This window comes from Macaca thibetana, chromosome 1 (genome assembly GCF_024542745.1).
Source record: "Macaca thibetana thibetana isolate TM-01 chromosome 1, ASM2454274v1, whole genome shotgun sequence".
NCBI classification, from domain to species: Eukaryota; Metazoa; Chordata; class Mammalia; order Primates; family Cercopithecidae; genus Macaca; species Macaca thibetana.
In genome coordinates this window covers 113,987,215-114,001,029 of record NC_065578.1, presented here as the reverse complement: position 1 = coordinate 114,001,029, position 13,815 = coordinate 113,987,215, and the positions used below count along the sequence as shown (strand labels likewise).

The following is a 13,815-nucleotide window of genomic DNA, read 5'->3' as shown; positions in this document are numbered from 1 at the left end:
CCAGATTTTATTTTACCTTGGCCTCCTCCTCATCAAAATAGTACAAATTGCTACATTAAACACTGTATTCTCAGACTTCAGAGGGCATGAACTACCATTATGTATATCTCCATCTTACCCATGAGAGGGCAGTACAATACATACATGTGAATTCATTTATTACATCTATAAATTTGGTTTCATATGTGATACTTGGAATTCAACCTGCCTCATTTTGCCAAATAATCTTCCTGAATGCAGAGGACAAAAAATACATTTCTGGGCTGGGTGCAGTGGCTCGTGTCTGTAATCCCAGCACTTTGGGAGGCTGAGGCAGGAGGATTGCTTGAGCTCAGGAGTTGGAGACCACCCTGGGCAACATAGTGAGACCCTGTCTCTACAAAAAAATAAAAACATTAGCCAGGGGTGGTGGTGCATGCTTACAGTACTAGCTACTTGGGAGGCTGAGGTGGGAGGATTCTTTGAGCCTAGGAGGTTGAGGTTTCAAGTGAGCTATGATTGGGCCACTGCACTCCAGTGTGAGTGACACACAGAGATCCTGTCTCAATAAATAAATAAAAAGATACGTTAGATAAGATTTTTTTTTTTTTTTTTTTTTTTTTTTTTTTTTTTGTGGGGGAAGCCCATAAAGATCAGTGTTCAAAATTTACTACAAATAGTATCCACATTTATTTCCTCATTGGGACATGATTTTTTTTAAGTATGTCATTACTTTTTCCCCCCATCATGGAATGTAATTTCTGTTTTACTGTCTACAGGTCATAGTTTCACAGCTGTTTGGGATATGCTGCCTTTATTGTTTGGGTTAAGTTTGCTTGTGACAGTCATCTGTGATACGTAACTAAACACCTCTCTTTCTGGTAGTCTTCTATTTTGGTACCTCTGTGTGAACAAATGTAGGAAGAGTTTGGTCACCAGACCCAAGAGGCTCTGGCTGGGTGGGGTGGGGTGGGGTGGGGCGGGGCGAGGCGAGGTGGGGTGGTTAGCGAGTGCCTGGGAAACAGGCTCAACAGATCCTTGTCCCTCAGCCTCGGTGAAACTGGGTTACAGCTTGCAGTAGGCACAACGCCATGCACATACCTGAGTAAGAGCGTGTTGCAGGCGGAGCGCTTAGGCATGTGTGTCTCAACAGGGCGTGGGGGCTGACCTCACGCACTGGGAGTATCAAGGCACCCCTGTTCTGAGATTCCAAGCCTGAGGTGCTGCGAGAGTTATTTGCTTCTCTTGACGTTTCAAATTGGCACCGTAGTGCAATTGTTTGCCCACTGAGGTCAACCTAGGAAAGAATGCTTGGATTCCCTGATTAAGCCAGGCTTTATCTTGTTGAGTAGTTGTGAAGAGTAAACCTTCACATAAAGCGTAGGGCCGTCGCCGTGGGCCCGATGCGACGGCAAGCGAAGGCGATGGAGCTCTGGCTCGAGGGCTCGGCCGGACGACGGTGGCACCGATCGTCCGCCTGCTGGAACTGCAGCGACCGAGGTCCTGGCAAGGTTCTGGCCATTCAGCGGACTTGAGGTGTGGAAGTTCCTCTCACCGCCGGCCGGGGCGGTGTTAGGGGCGGGCGTAGCGGGAGGGGTGGGAATAGAAGCCAATAAGAACTGAGTCTTGCCAAACCGGGCGGGGCTAGGGGTGGGGCTGCAGCCGGGGCGGAGCCTTTGGCAAGGCTTGCGGGGGCGGGACTGAGCGGACCCGAGTGAGACCCAGGAGAATAGCCTGGCCACAGAGACAACGTTGAGGTCCAGACAGGTAGGAGTCGGGGTGATTCGGTGCGGGGTCTCAAGTCACAGAGGCTTCGGACTCTCGGGGCGGTTGGCATCACCCCTCTGGGCGTCGGACGCGGGCTGAGGTGCCGCGGTTTAGTCCGCGGAAGGTGCGAGCCGGGCTGGCGGAGGTGGAGTCTCCGAGCCCTGCTGTCTCGGCACCTCCCCGGTCCGGAGGAGCAACCGGGTGTTGGGCCCAGCTTTGGGACGTCCTCTCGTGGCCGCACGGGTTGCCGCGGAGCCTGGCTGAGGACCTCCTCGCTCACCTCAGGGGCTTGGGGACCCCTAGGCGGGGCGCCGCGCTCTGCTGGGGAAGAGGGAGGGAGCGCCCCACAGCCCGGGGAAACGCGGGCTTTCTCCAAGATTAGCTAGTGAGCTTGAACTTCGACATGCTGGGACGATCCACTTCCAAACAATTTTTTGCTTTTTTTTTTTTTTTTTGGTGTTTTGATTCTTAACAGCATCTAATAAGCACAATACCGAAAGTTGTCAAGTATAATTTTAATTTAAAAATCTTACAATGGAACACCTAAGAGCATTTGAGTAACTAGTGCTGTATAGCAGCTGATGATTAGATTATGAGTCAAAAGGCTCAAGTCTAGGGCCAGAACCCACGGAACCAGATGTGATACCTCGGTCAAATTAACTTCCTGGGCCTCCGTTTCCGTAACTATGAAACTGGTAAGTTCATGCCTATGGGCATTCTCAGGGCCAAGTGAGATGAGTGAGAGTATTCTACAAATCTCAGATATTTGAACGTGCGTGTGGAATGTGTATATTCTGTGAAGCAACTACTAAGGTACATAGTAGGTGCTTTACAAAACTTTACCCTAAAGCTAGTGATTCTCCTGCAGTGTTTTAGATAAAGTGATAGATCCTTGCTTACTGTGTAAATAAGTTGTTTAAACTTTTCCCACAGTCACCATTGTTTGAGTGTGTTCTATTTTTAAATGATTGATGAAATTTTCTAGAATAGCGCAGTGGTGTTATCTATACACTGTTGCTGAATCATTTACCACGAAGTCTGTAGCAATCAAATAATCTACTTCTTTGCCTTAGCTAAATAGTTGTAGTTTAAAATGCTTGCTAAAGTAAGCTGGGAATATTGCTCCAAATCAAGACTTTCATTTGTTTTTGTGAATTGACGGGCTGCTTATAGGAAGATTTAAATCTTCCAAAATATTGTTAATATATGTTTTTTTCATACAGTCTTTATTATAGACGTTTTTGTTCTTTCCTATGGATATGTGTGCAAGGGATTTTAGCGGGGAGATGGGAAATACAAAAGAAAATGGCAGTTTTGTAACCCGTAGGCTTTTGCTGGGGATACTTGTAGGCCTGTTCTGACTTTGTCAGGCAGAAACCAGGAAATGTAGTAATTATGTGTCTTGGTCTTTCATTAGTTGGTGTGTGTGTGTGTGTTGAATGTGGCAGTGCGTTTTTTAAATGCAGGAATAAAGGAAGAATATTCATTTTTCTTATTGAAAATAAGCAGCTTTCTAAAGCTGGAAATTATATTGCGTTTAAATGATCTGTAGTGAGTCTTAAGTTATAGGCAAGATTTTTAGGTCACTGGATACCAAGATCAAATTAAATGAAGTAGTAGAGGGAAAGTTACTAGTGAATGTAATTTTTGTGTATGTTGCTTTAGAAGTTTTACTTAAACATGTTTCAACAATTCAGTGGAGGATGGGTCTTTTGAAACTACTTTAAAACATGAGTTTTAAACATGTACTCCATGTATAAATTTTTCTGTGATTTTACAATTTGTGATCTTGGAAGTCTGAAACCTTGCATTCACATTGTTTTTTGAGGGCCTACTATGCAATAGGCACAAGATTATATTTATGTAAGAGCAGTATGTAATTCTTTTCATCTAGGAGATTCCATTCTACCAAGTGAGCTAAAATAAGTACCAAAAAAACAAAAGCTGTTTTTAAAGCGGATGGTGACAATAACGACATCGACTAACATTCATTGATACCTACTCTGTGCCAGACAGTATTCTAAATTCTTTACATGTATTAGCTTATTTAATCCTCACAACAGCACCATGAGGGATGTTAATTATGATCATCTCGTTAAGAGGCATAGAGAGGTTGAGTAACTTGCCCGTGATTAGACAACCTAGATAGCGAAGGTAGAATTCAAATCAGTCATACTCCAAGGACCTGGTTGTAACCTTTGCACTATACTGAGTTTCAAATTCTGTGAGTGAGATACAAATGACATCTAATAGGTATTTTAAAAAGAGGTCTATAAAAAACTATTTCAAAAAGAAGGAAAGAAAGAGGAAAAAATAAACTGGTATTGCAATATGTGGATGAAGGCATGTCCAAGATACTATTTAATTACAGTTTGTATGTAGGAACCCTTTTTTTTGTTGTTGCCAGTGAATGACATGGTGTTGATTCTAAGCTCTCAGTCCCTCAGTAACAACAGTTATGGCATTATCTTAACAATATGAGGTGCTTATTTTTCATTAAAAAGCACCTTATAACTTCTTTCGTTAAGAAGTTAAAAATATCTGTTCTCAGACTGTAAGTTAAGTGTTAGATTCAAGAAAAGAAAATGCTTCCCTATCTTCAAGAAGCTTATAACCCGACATGTAAATAAGTCCCTACAATTTTCAGCGTGGTAAGACCTGTAAAGAAGTATAGATTTATATATGTTTGAAGAGATGCAAGAAAAAAAAAAGAAGTATAGATAGAGTTTAACCACTGATGAGGAAAAATCATTCTACATGTGGTAGGGAGGACGATTAGAGAGAAGATATTACATTTGGCTTTGAAGGATGAATAGGAGTTTGCTGAAACTGGATCAGGAAACAGGTGATATGAATAAAGAACAGGGATAAGTGTGAAAGTGTATGGTATGTTTGAGGAATGTGTTGTAGTCCATTGTCACTGAAGGCCAGGGTGTACAGAAATGGGTGGTTGGGCTAAAGGAGATGGTGCCTGGAAATAAGATGAAAAAAGAAAATTGCAAAGCTTCCTTGCTGATTGCATTAGGATCACTAAAATTGCTAGATAATGTGGTATTTCACTTCCCTTCATTTGTAACAATGAAATGAGTAATTAGTTCAGTTTGGCAGAAAGTTTCACTAAAAAATACGGTGTTGAAGGTACTTTTAATACTTTGAAGTACAAGATATGTTATAAGACAACATTACAGACTTAGGTAAGTAAAAAGTTAAGATTTAGGGCCAGACGCAGTGGCTCATGCCTGTAATCGCAGCACTTTGGGAGGCCGAGGCAGGTGGATCAAGAGGTCAGGAGATCGGGACCATCCTGGTCAACAGGGTGAAACCCCGTTTCTACTAAAATACAAAAATTAGCTGGGTGTGGTGGCGCATGCTTGTAATCCCAGCTACTCGGGAGGCTGAGGCAGGAGAATCACTTGAACCAGGGAGTCGGAGCTTGCGGTAAGCTGAGATCGTGCCACTGCACTCCAGCCTGGCAATCTGTCTCAAAAAAAAAAAAAAAAAGTTATGATTCAGAAAAAGAGGGAAAAAAGTCTTCTGGTGCTAGGTCATGAAGAGCCAGAGTATCATGCCAAGGACTTTGGACTTGATTCTAAAGACAATGGAGAGCAGTGAAGGATTTTAGATATAGGTATTTAGGAAAGATAACCTGAAGATGGTTTGGAGGCTGGATTGGATGGAGAGAGACAAAAGGTAGGGAGATAAGTTAGGAGGCTATTGCTATTGAAATAGTCCAGATAAGAGAGGATAAGGGCCTGGAGTAGGAAAATAGTAATAGGGATGGAGAGGAGAGGATAGATAGTGAAGGTGTAGAATTTGACAGGACTTTAAAATCAATTGGCTCAGAAGGTGAACAGAAAAGTAAATGACTTGGTTTTTTAGCTTGGAAAACTGTTTGGATGAAGGGTCTTGTTTTATTTTTTAATGTTGGAGGAAGATAATTGTTTCCATTTTGAACATGTTGAGTTTGAATTATCTTTGGAGCATTCAAGTGGAGATGTCAAGAGAGGATCTAGAGTCCAGAAGCCAGACTAAAATTGGTGATTCAGATTTCAGAGGTAACCAGTAAGTGTTGATTGAAGCTCTAAGAGCAGATGAAATTGCTCAAGGGAGCATACAGAATTAGAAGAGAAGGGGGCCAAGAATAAGTGACTTACTTTGTATAAGTAGAAGGGAGTATTTATCTATGCTAATTTTGTTCTGTAAATTATTATAAAGCAATGAAATGGGTTTTACTTGAAATTTGAACAACTTTTGCATCCAAATGAGTCCTGTTCTTTTAAAATTTCATTTGGGAGTCACTCATTTATTCCAGAAGTACAGATGCTCCTCAATTTTCAATAGGGTTATGTCTGAATAAACCCATCATAAGCTGAAACTGTTGTTAGTCAACATATGATAAACTTACGACGGGTTTATCCGAATGTAACCCTATCATAAGTTAAGGAGGGTACTGAGCACATACAACTTTGGCACCATCATAAAGTTGAAAAATCATTAATTTAAAACATCAGAGACTGTCTGTATTGCCCAAAGTATTATTAGAGCTTCTCTTTGTAAAAAGCTTTATAGCAAATTCACAGCTACACAAGAATGTTGATCTTCTGGCTTTATTATGGAATTATTTTTCTGTCTTTTTATTTGTGTGGCACATATAACTTATTTACTTTTTTTTTTCTCCCCAAGAGACAGGGTCTTGCCCAGCCACCCTGGCTGGAATACAGTGATGCAATCATAGCTCACTGTAGCCTGGACCTCTTGGGCTCAAGGGATCCTCCTGCTTCAGTCTCCTGAGAAACTAGGACTACAGGCATGCACCACCACCCCCTGCTAGTTTTTGTTTTTTATTTTATTTTTCTTGAGAGAGAGTCTTGCTTTGTTGCCCAGGCTGGAGTGCAGTGGCGTGATCTCAGCTCACTGCAACCTCTGCCTCCCAGGTTCAAGTGATTCTCCTGTCTCAGCCTCCCAAGTAGCTGGGACTACAGGCACACACCACCACGCCTGAGTAATTTTTGTACTTTTTAGTAGAGATGGGGTTTCACCATATTGATCAGGCTGGTCTCGAGCTCCTGACCTCAGGTGATCCACCCACCTGGTGTCCCAAAGTGCTGGGATTACAGGCGTGAGCCTCCGCACCCGGCCTGACCCCCTGCTAATTAAAAAACAATTTTTTTTGCCCAGGCACAGCGGCTCACGCGTGTAATCCTAGCACTTTGGGAGGCCGAGGCGGTGGGTCACTTGAGTCAGGGGTTTGAGACCCGCCTGGCCAACATGGTGAAATCCCATCTCTACTAAAAATTAGCTGGATGTGTTGGTGCGTGTCTGTAATCCCAGCTACTTGGGAGGCTGAGGCAGGAGAATCACTTGAACCCGGGAGGTGGAGGTTGCAGTGAGCTGAGATTGCGCGATTCCACTTCAGCCTGAGAGACAAGAGTGAAACTCCATCTCAAAAAAAATTTAAATAAATAAATATTTTTCTTTTGTAGAGGTGGGATTTCACTGTGTTGCCCAGGCTGATCTTAAACTCCTGGGCCTAAGCACTCCTTCTGCCTCAGCCTACCCGAGTGCTAGGATTACAGGCATGAGCTACTGTGCCCAGCATTTTTTTTTTTTAACCGTCAATCAAAGCTTTAAAAGCATATTCCTATCCCAACACTGGCTCTTTAGTTCTTGGAAATCATAGACAAAGCTTAAAAAACAATAAAAGACTGTGTCCCCATGCCTGTAATCAGCACGTTGGGAGGCCAAGATGGGAGGATCACTTGAGCCCAGGAGTTCTAGACCAGCCTGGGCAACGTAAGGAGACCTTGTCTCTACAAAAAATTTTTAAAAATTAGCCGGACCTGCTGGCAAATGCCTGTGGTCCCAGCTGCTTGGGAGGCTGAGGTGGGAGAATTGCTAGAACCCGGGAGGCAGAGGTTGCAGTGAGCCGAGATCCTGCCATTGCACTCCAGCTTGGGTGACAAGACAGGAAAAAAAAAAAAAAGAGAGAATAACTATATGGTCTTCTAAGGCAAGGGTTAGCAAATATTCTGTAAAGGGCTAGATAGCAAATATTAATATTTGTGTGCCATACGGTCTCTGTCACAACTACCCAATTCTGCCAAAAAGCAGCCGTAGACAACACTTAAATGAGTAAGCATGAACTGTGTTCCAATAAATCTTTATTTATGGACACTGAAATTTGAATTTCATATAATTTTCACATCACAAAATGTTATACTTATTTGATTTTTGCCCCCAACCATTGAAAAATGTAAAAACCACTCTTAACTCAAGAGGCCTTGCAAAAACAGGCAGTGGGCCGGATCTGGCCCACAGGTAGGCCATAGTCTGCCAACCCTAAGGGATCTTCTTTGAAATACTTAAATTCGTAAGCTTGGTTTAGAAAAAAATCATGGTTCTTCGAAATTATACCTCCTGTTTTTAAATTCTAGTACATTTCTTAAAATAATTAAAACATTTTCATTCATCTTCCATTTCTCATTTAAATGGAAAATACTCCCTTTACTCATTTGGAACCTGAGATACAGAGAAATAGATTAACTTGTAGAGTCAGAATAAAGAAGTATGTTTGAAAAATACTTTTTGATATTCAATATTCTTTACTGAATCAATAAAACATTGATCTGTTTGCTTCGGTGAAAGTGGGGACATTGAAGCCTGGGTGAAATAAAAGATAGACTTGAAGGGGTGTTCTTCACTGGTTCCCAGAGGATTGGACAGGATGGAATTTTTTTCTCTTTTTCTTCTTTGCCCTGAATGAATAATTTTTATCCTAAAGATAAGAAAACATGACAATGTCTCCACTTTATAAGCAGTATAGCAAATTTTAAGACTGAAGGATTAAGTAAATGATGGTAAGAGAAGAAAATTTAAAGGACTGACGTTTTCACATCTATCCCTGGTGTTTACCTTTTCCTTTTCCCTTTTCCTTCTTCCCTCTTCCCTCTTCCCTTCCCTTTTCTTTTCTTGGTCTTTCTCTGTCATCCAGGCTGGAGTGCAGTGGCACTCCAGTTTACTGCAGCCTCCAATCCCTGGGCTCACACGATCCCTCCACCTCAGCCTCCCAGTTAGCTGGCACTACAGGTGCACGCCACCCAGACTTTCTAATTTTTAAAAAAACTTTTTGTAGAGATGGGATCTTGATACATTATCTAGGCTGGGCCTGAACTCCTGGCCTCGGGATCCTCCCATCTCAGCCTCCCGAAGTGCTGGGATTACAAGTATGAAGCCATTATGCCTGGCCCCTGTTTTTGAGGAAGAAACTCAAGATTTTTTTTTTCCTTATGTATCTTAGACTTCTGGTTAGTGGCGTGAAAATAGAGTTTTTAGCATTCAGTTCAGGCAATATTAATCCATTTATATTACTTAAAGGTTACTTATGCTGTACTTTTTAAAGTTAAATTTCTAACTTTCGTAGTTTTCATGGCAGTGGTATTTACAACAAAGGATATGGAGAGAAATTATTTGTTTTCCTTCAAGTTTGAATTCATAGAAATGACATGTTTGCGGATTTTTTATTTGGATGTTAAAATTCAGGACAGATTGGTGGGGGAGAGAGAGAGTTATTTTTGCTGCTGCTTAAAAGGGATTTGCATTTTTCTCTGTCTTTTTTTCTGTTGGAGTGAAAAAACAAAATCTCCCAGCTGTGTGGGATGTGTTTGAATTGGTTACTTAGCAATGTAAAGCATAATTTTGTATTTAAATATTTATCTGTACTCTTTGATATTCTGATTAAACAAGGGTCTATTAAGGCTGTAATAATAGAGCCTTCTGTGAGGAAATGACATAGCCTGCTGCACAACAGTATTTACTGAAAATTTCCTTTTCCCTGGGCCCTATTTAAACTATAAGGGGTAACTTGGAACAAAAGAGGAAAATTATGTGAATTAGAGTGATGGTCAGTTTAATCATGAGTGTAATGTGATAGCTATCGTTGTATAGTTATATTGACATAAATCAGGATTAAGCAAAGTGTAGGAGAATTTTATCTGCTGTTGTTAAAAATGGTGAGTTGTTGAACCAAATTTTATTTTTGAACTTTGCGTTCGTCAAGTGTGATATTTTCAAGAGTCTAGTGATAATTGTATTTTTAAATCAAACTAGATCAATTTGCCATTCAAATTTGTTGTTTCATTATTAGAGGAAAGAAACAAAGTAAAAAATACAGAAGTAGGTGCAATAACTGGATCTGGAAGAACAAAACTGTTGAGGGAAATGGTCACCTGAGAAAAAGTATAATACTTTGAATGAAGATTATTTAAAATATGGCTTTATCAAATGGGCAAAATCTGAGTAAAATGACAGACCCATGTCTTCATATAATGTTGCAAATGAAAATTTAAAATCCTTAAAATTAAAAAGATTCTTGGAAACATAGCATACTGGACTTTTAAATAAGCCCTTCAAATGTTTTCAAAGAAATAAAAAGAGATAAAGTTATCTCAGTTTCCTATTTATTCAAGGATCATTCCTGAGAAAGATTATTGTCTCATTTAGTTGTATATCAGTGGCATAAGGGAAAAATGACTACACATCTCTTGAAAAAAGTATGCATCTAGAATTCATGGATATTGTGCTCATGATTTTTGACACTAAATGAGCTGGAAATTAAAAATTATACTTCTTAGTGATGACATATCTCTATTCTTTACCATTGTGGGACATTTCAGCAGTACTTGTAAGATGGTTAGAGTCTGGTGCAGATTTTGCAGTCCAAATCGATGGAGTTGCTGATATCATTAAGTTGTACTGTGCTTTTAGGTAGTGAAGATAATAAGGAGGATTTTCTTGTGTTGTTTAAATTTAACCACAGCTGTATGGGCATATTTACAGAATTTAAAAAAATAAATTGTTGATCCTCAGAAATTAAACTGGGAAAAAACTATTAATTATGAGCAATTGAATAGCAAATGTGATTAGAAAATATAAAGCAGTTATTTTAAGCATTGTTTGAAGCTGCTACTAACAGTGTTCCCTCCCCCTTGTCCAGCCTCCCATGCAAGTCTCACACTTGTGTTTTAGTGAGTATCTCCTCAAAGCACCTTCCAGCACTCAAGGGGAGGGAGGGAATTAGAGACAAACTTACAGCCAGTAGTCAAAACAATACAGCTGAAAGTATAGACATCCTCCTGCTTTCTTCTGACTGTCCAGGGCAGCAGGAAAGCTCCTTGGAGCTTTACCTCCAGCAAAAACAATAAGCTGGGTGTGGGTGAACATACTGCCCAGCAAGTCACTGCTGGGCTCCATTTCTGTCCTGTTTGTTCTAAGGGCTAAGAGTGCTGTTTGAAACTGCTGCTTTATATATTGCAAAGCTTTGGAATGCACAGAAAACTTTCTGAATGTCACGAATATATTGAAAGTTGTTAATTATATTAAAGGAAGCTTGCTGAGTAACCAACGTTTAAAATATTTTATTGAGAGTTAACTGTAGCTATTTACTATATCGTAATGGAGTTTGATAGTTGAGATGAGGAGCTAAGCAGATTTTATGAATCCAGAATTTTTCTAGTTGAGAGGCAATCTTGGTCAGGCATGGTGGCTCATGCCTTTAATCCCAGCACTTGGAAGGCCGAGGCAGGAGTATCACTTGAGCCCATGAGTTTGAGACCAGCCTAGGCAACATGGCGAAACTCAGTCTTTACTAAAAATACAAGAAATTAGCTAGGCGTGGTGATGTGTGCCTGTGGTCCTAGCTACCCGGGAGACTGAGGTAGAAGGATCACCGAAGCCCAAAGAGTGAGACTGCAGTGAGCTGCAATTATGCCACTGCAGTCCCTCCTGGGCAACAGGATGAGACTTTGTCAAAAAAAAAAAAAAAAAAGAGAGAGAGAGAGAGGGAAAGGAAGGAAGGAAGAGAGGGAGGGGAAGGGAGGGGAGGGGAGGGAGGGAGGGGAGGGGAGGAGGGAGAGTAAGAAAGAATCTCATTGGGCAGATATTTTTCAATATTTTAGAATAGCAAAATTTGCAAATTTGCTGCTTTTGGTGGTCTAGTGAACTACCTTTGAAGCTATATGCTGAAGGATTCCAAAAGACAGACGTTGTTATGGCAAATGACACTTGGTACTATTGTCTATATCTGGCTACTGTATCTTTCAAGCATCACTACTGCACCTTTGTTTATGAGACAGAGTCTAGCTCTGTAGCTCAGGCTGGAGTGCAGTGGTGGGATCTCCACTCACTGCAACCTCTGCCTCCTGGGTTCAAGCGATTCTCCTGCCTCAGCTTCCCAAGTAGCTTGAATTACAGGCGCCGGCCGCCATGCCTGGCTAATTTTTTGTATTTTTAGTAGAGACAAGGTTTCACCGCGTTGACCGGGCTGGTCTCGAACTGTTGACCACAAGTGATCCACCCGCCTCTACCACCCAAAGTGCTGGGATTATAGGCGTGAGTCACCGCGTCTGGCCACTACTGCATCTTGAACATGGCATTATCAGTGAAGAAAGTTTGACCAAAATAAAATGTAGTGATATTGTTAGTTCTTATTACTATTACCAGACTTTTAGTTGTTATTTTCCTGAAGAGAAACCTGAAACATTAAAGAAAAATATTTGACCAAGAGATTCGTTTGTGCCCCATCACATCAATACACTTGATCTTAGCCAAAAGACTGAGAAGCAATGCATCACATCAATAATTGAGTTTAATGTGCACTCCAAAAAGAGAATGAATTCTTGCAGCTTAGTTCCTCATTTATTTTGAAGAATGATTAATTGGCATTGCTTATCATCATTTAAACAATTTTAAAAATAGAGGCAGGGTCTCATTATGTTGCTCAGGCTGGTCTTGAACTTCTGGGCTCAAGCAATCCTCTGCCTCAGTTATCATTTTGTATTAAGACAAAGTAACTGTTGCAAAGTAGTGTTGCCATTCTTTCGCCCCTCTTGTGAGCCGTAGCACCTTTCTTCCATCAGACTTTCTCCTCCCTCTTCTGTGTATTTATTTTATCTTTCATTATTTTTTGCTGCAGTTTTAAAAAATATCGATTTTCCCCAACTTTAAAATGTTTCATTTGTAGTTGTGTCTCCTTTTTGTTGTTATTATCCCTCTTATTGAGTTTCAAATAAATGTTGTATTCATACTTTGTCCATTTCCTCACTAATTTTCTTTTTAATTTTGGCTGTTACCTGCCTTCACCATCCTTTAGAAACCATTTATTTAATGCCCTCTTACCAAATGCAAGGATCCTTTCTCAGTCTTTATTCTCCTTACTTGTATGACACTGGTTTGCATCTTTCTTTTCTTTATAGAATTTTTTTCTTCTCGTGATACTATCCTGGTTTTGTTACCCCTCACCAGCCTTTCTCCCACTCTTTATCTGACGCTCTCTTTTCTTCTCATCTATGTCCCTAATCATGATGAATGTTCTCAAAGGTTTTTTTCATAACTTTGAAAACTCTCTGCTTAGGGAACCTGTGTATTCTTGCACCTTTCCCCCGCCACACTTCCTATTTTAAACCTTCCTTCTCCTTAAACCTTTGGTTTTTGTATCTCTCACTTTACTCTCAGCAGATAACCGTGGCTGTTAAAATAGAAAATAGAACCCATCAGATGGAAAGTTCATCAGTGTATTAGCCGCTAAACCTGGAAATTTACCCGCACTCTTATCTTTCTTTTATCATTTACCTTCTGTTCCCGTGGAAGACCTGTCCGTCTTCCTGGCAGATGCTGATAATCCTTCCAGGTCCCGTTGGAGGCCCATGCTCTCTCTCCTTCTTGAGGTCTTTGCTTTACACCCTTGTTTCTTTTCTTACCTCCTCTTTAGCAACTCTTTCCCACTGTATTTAAACAAGATTAAACTTGTTTAGGAAACAAATTTAGAAAGCTTTCCTGGACTTCACGTTCCTGTCCAGCTCCACTCTATTGTCCACTTGCCTACTTGGATAAACTCCTTGAATGGATTGTCTACAGTTGATATTTGCATTCTTTTTTTCTCATCCAATTCTCAATTCACTTATTTTCCTTCAGCCTCCTCCACGCCACGGAACCTGCTCTTGTCCAAGTCCTAATGACCAACAGACACTCCAGTTTTTAATCTTACTTGACCTTTTGACAACGTATCTGTCATTA

At 40.7% G+C, this 13,815-nt stretch overlaps 1 protein-coding gene across 2 annotated transcripts in view; it reads left to right on the top strand.

Moving 5' to 3' along the window:
• Positions 1-1,631: 1,631 nt before the first annotated feature.
• Positions 1,632-13,815, top strand: part of DENND2C (DENN domain containing 2C) — an 85,583-nt gene continuing 73,399 nt past the window's right edge. For both annotated transcript variants that reach the window (XM_050748063.1, XM_050748053.1), the window contains exon 1: positions 1,632-1,746. The gene's annotated coding sequence lies outside the window, so the exon portion shown is untranslated. The remainder of the gene's footprint in view (positions 1,747-13,815) is intronic.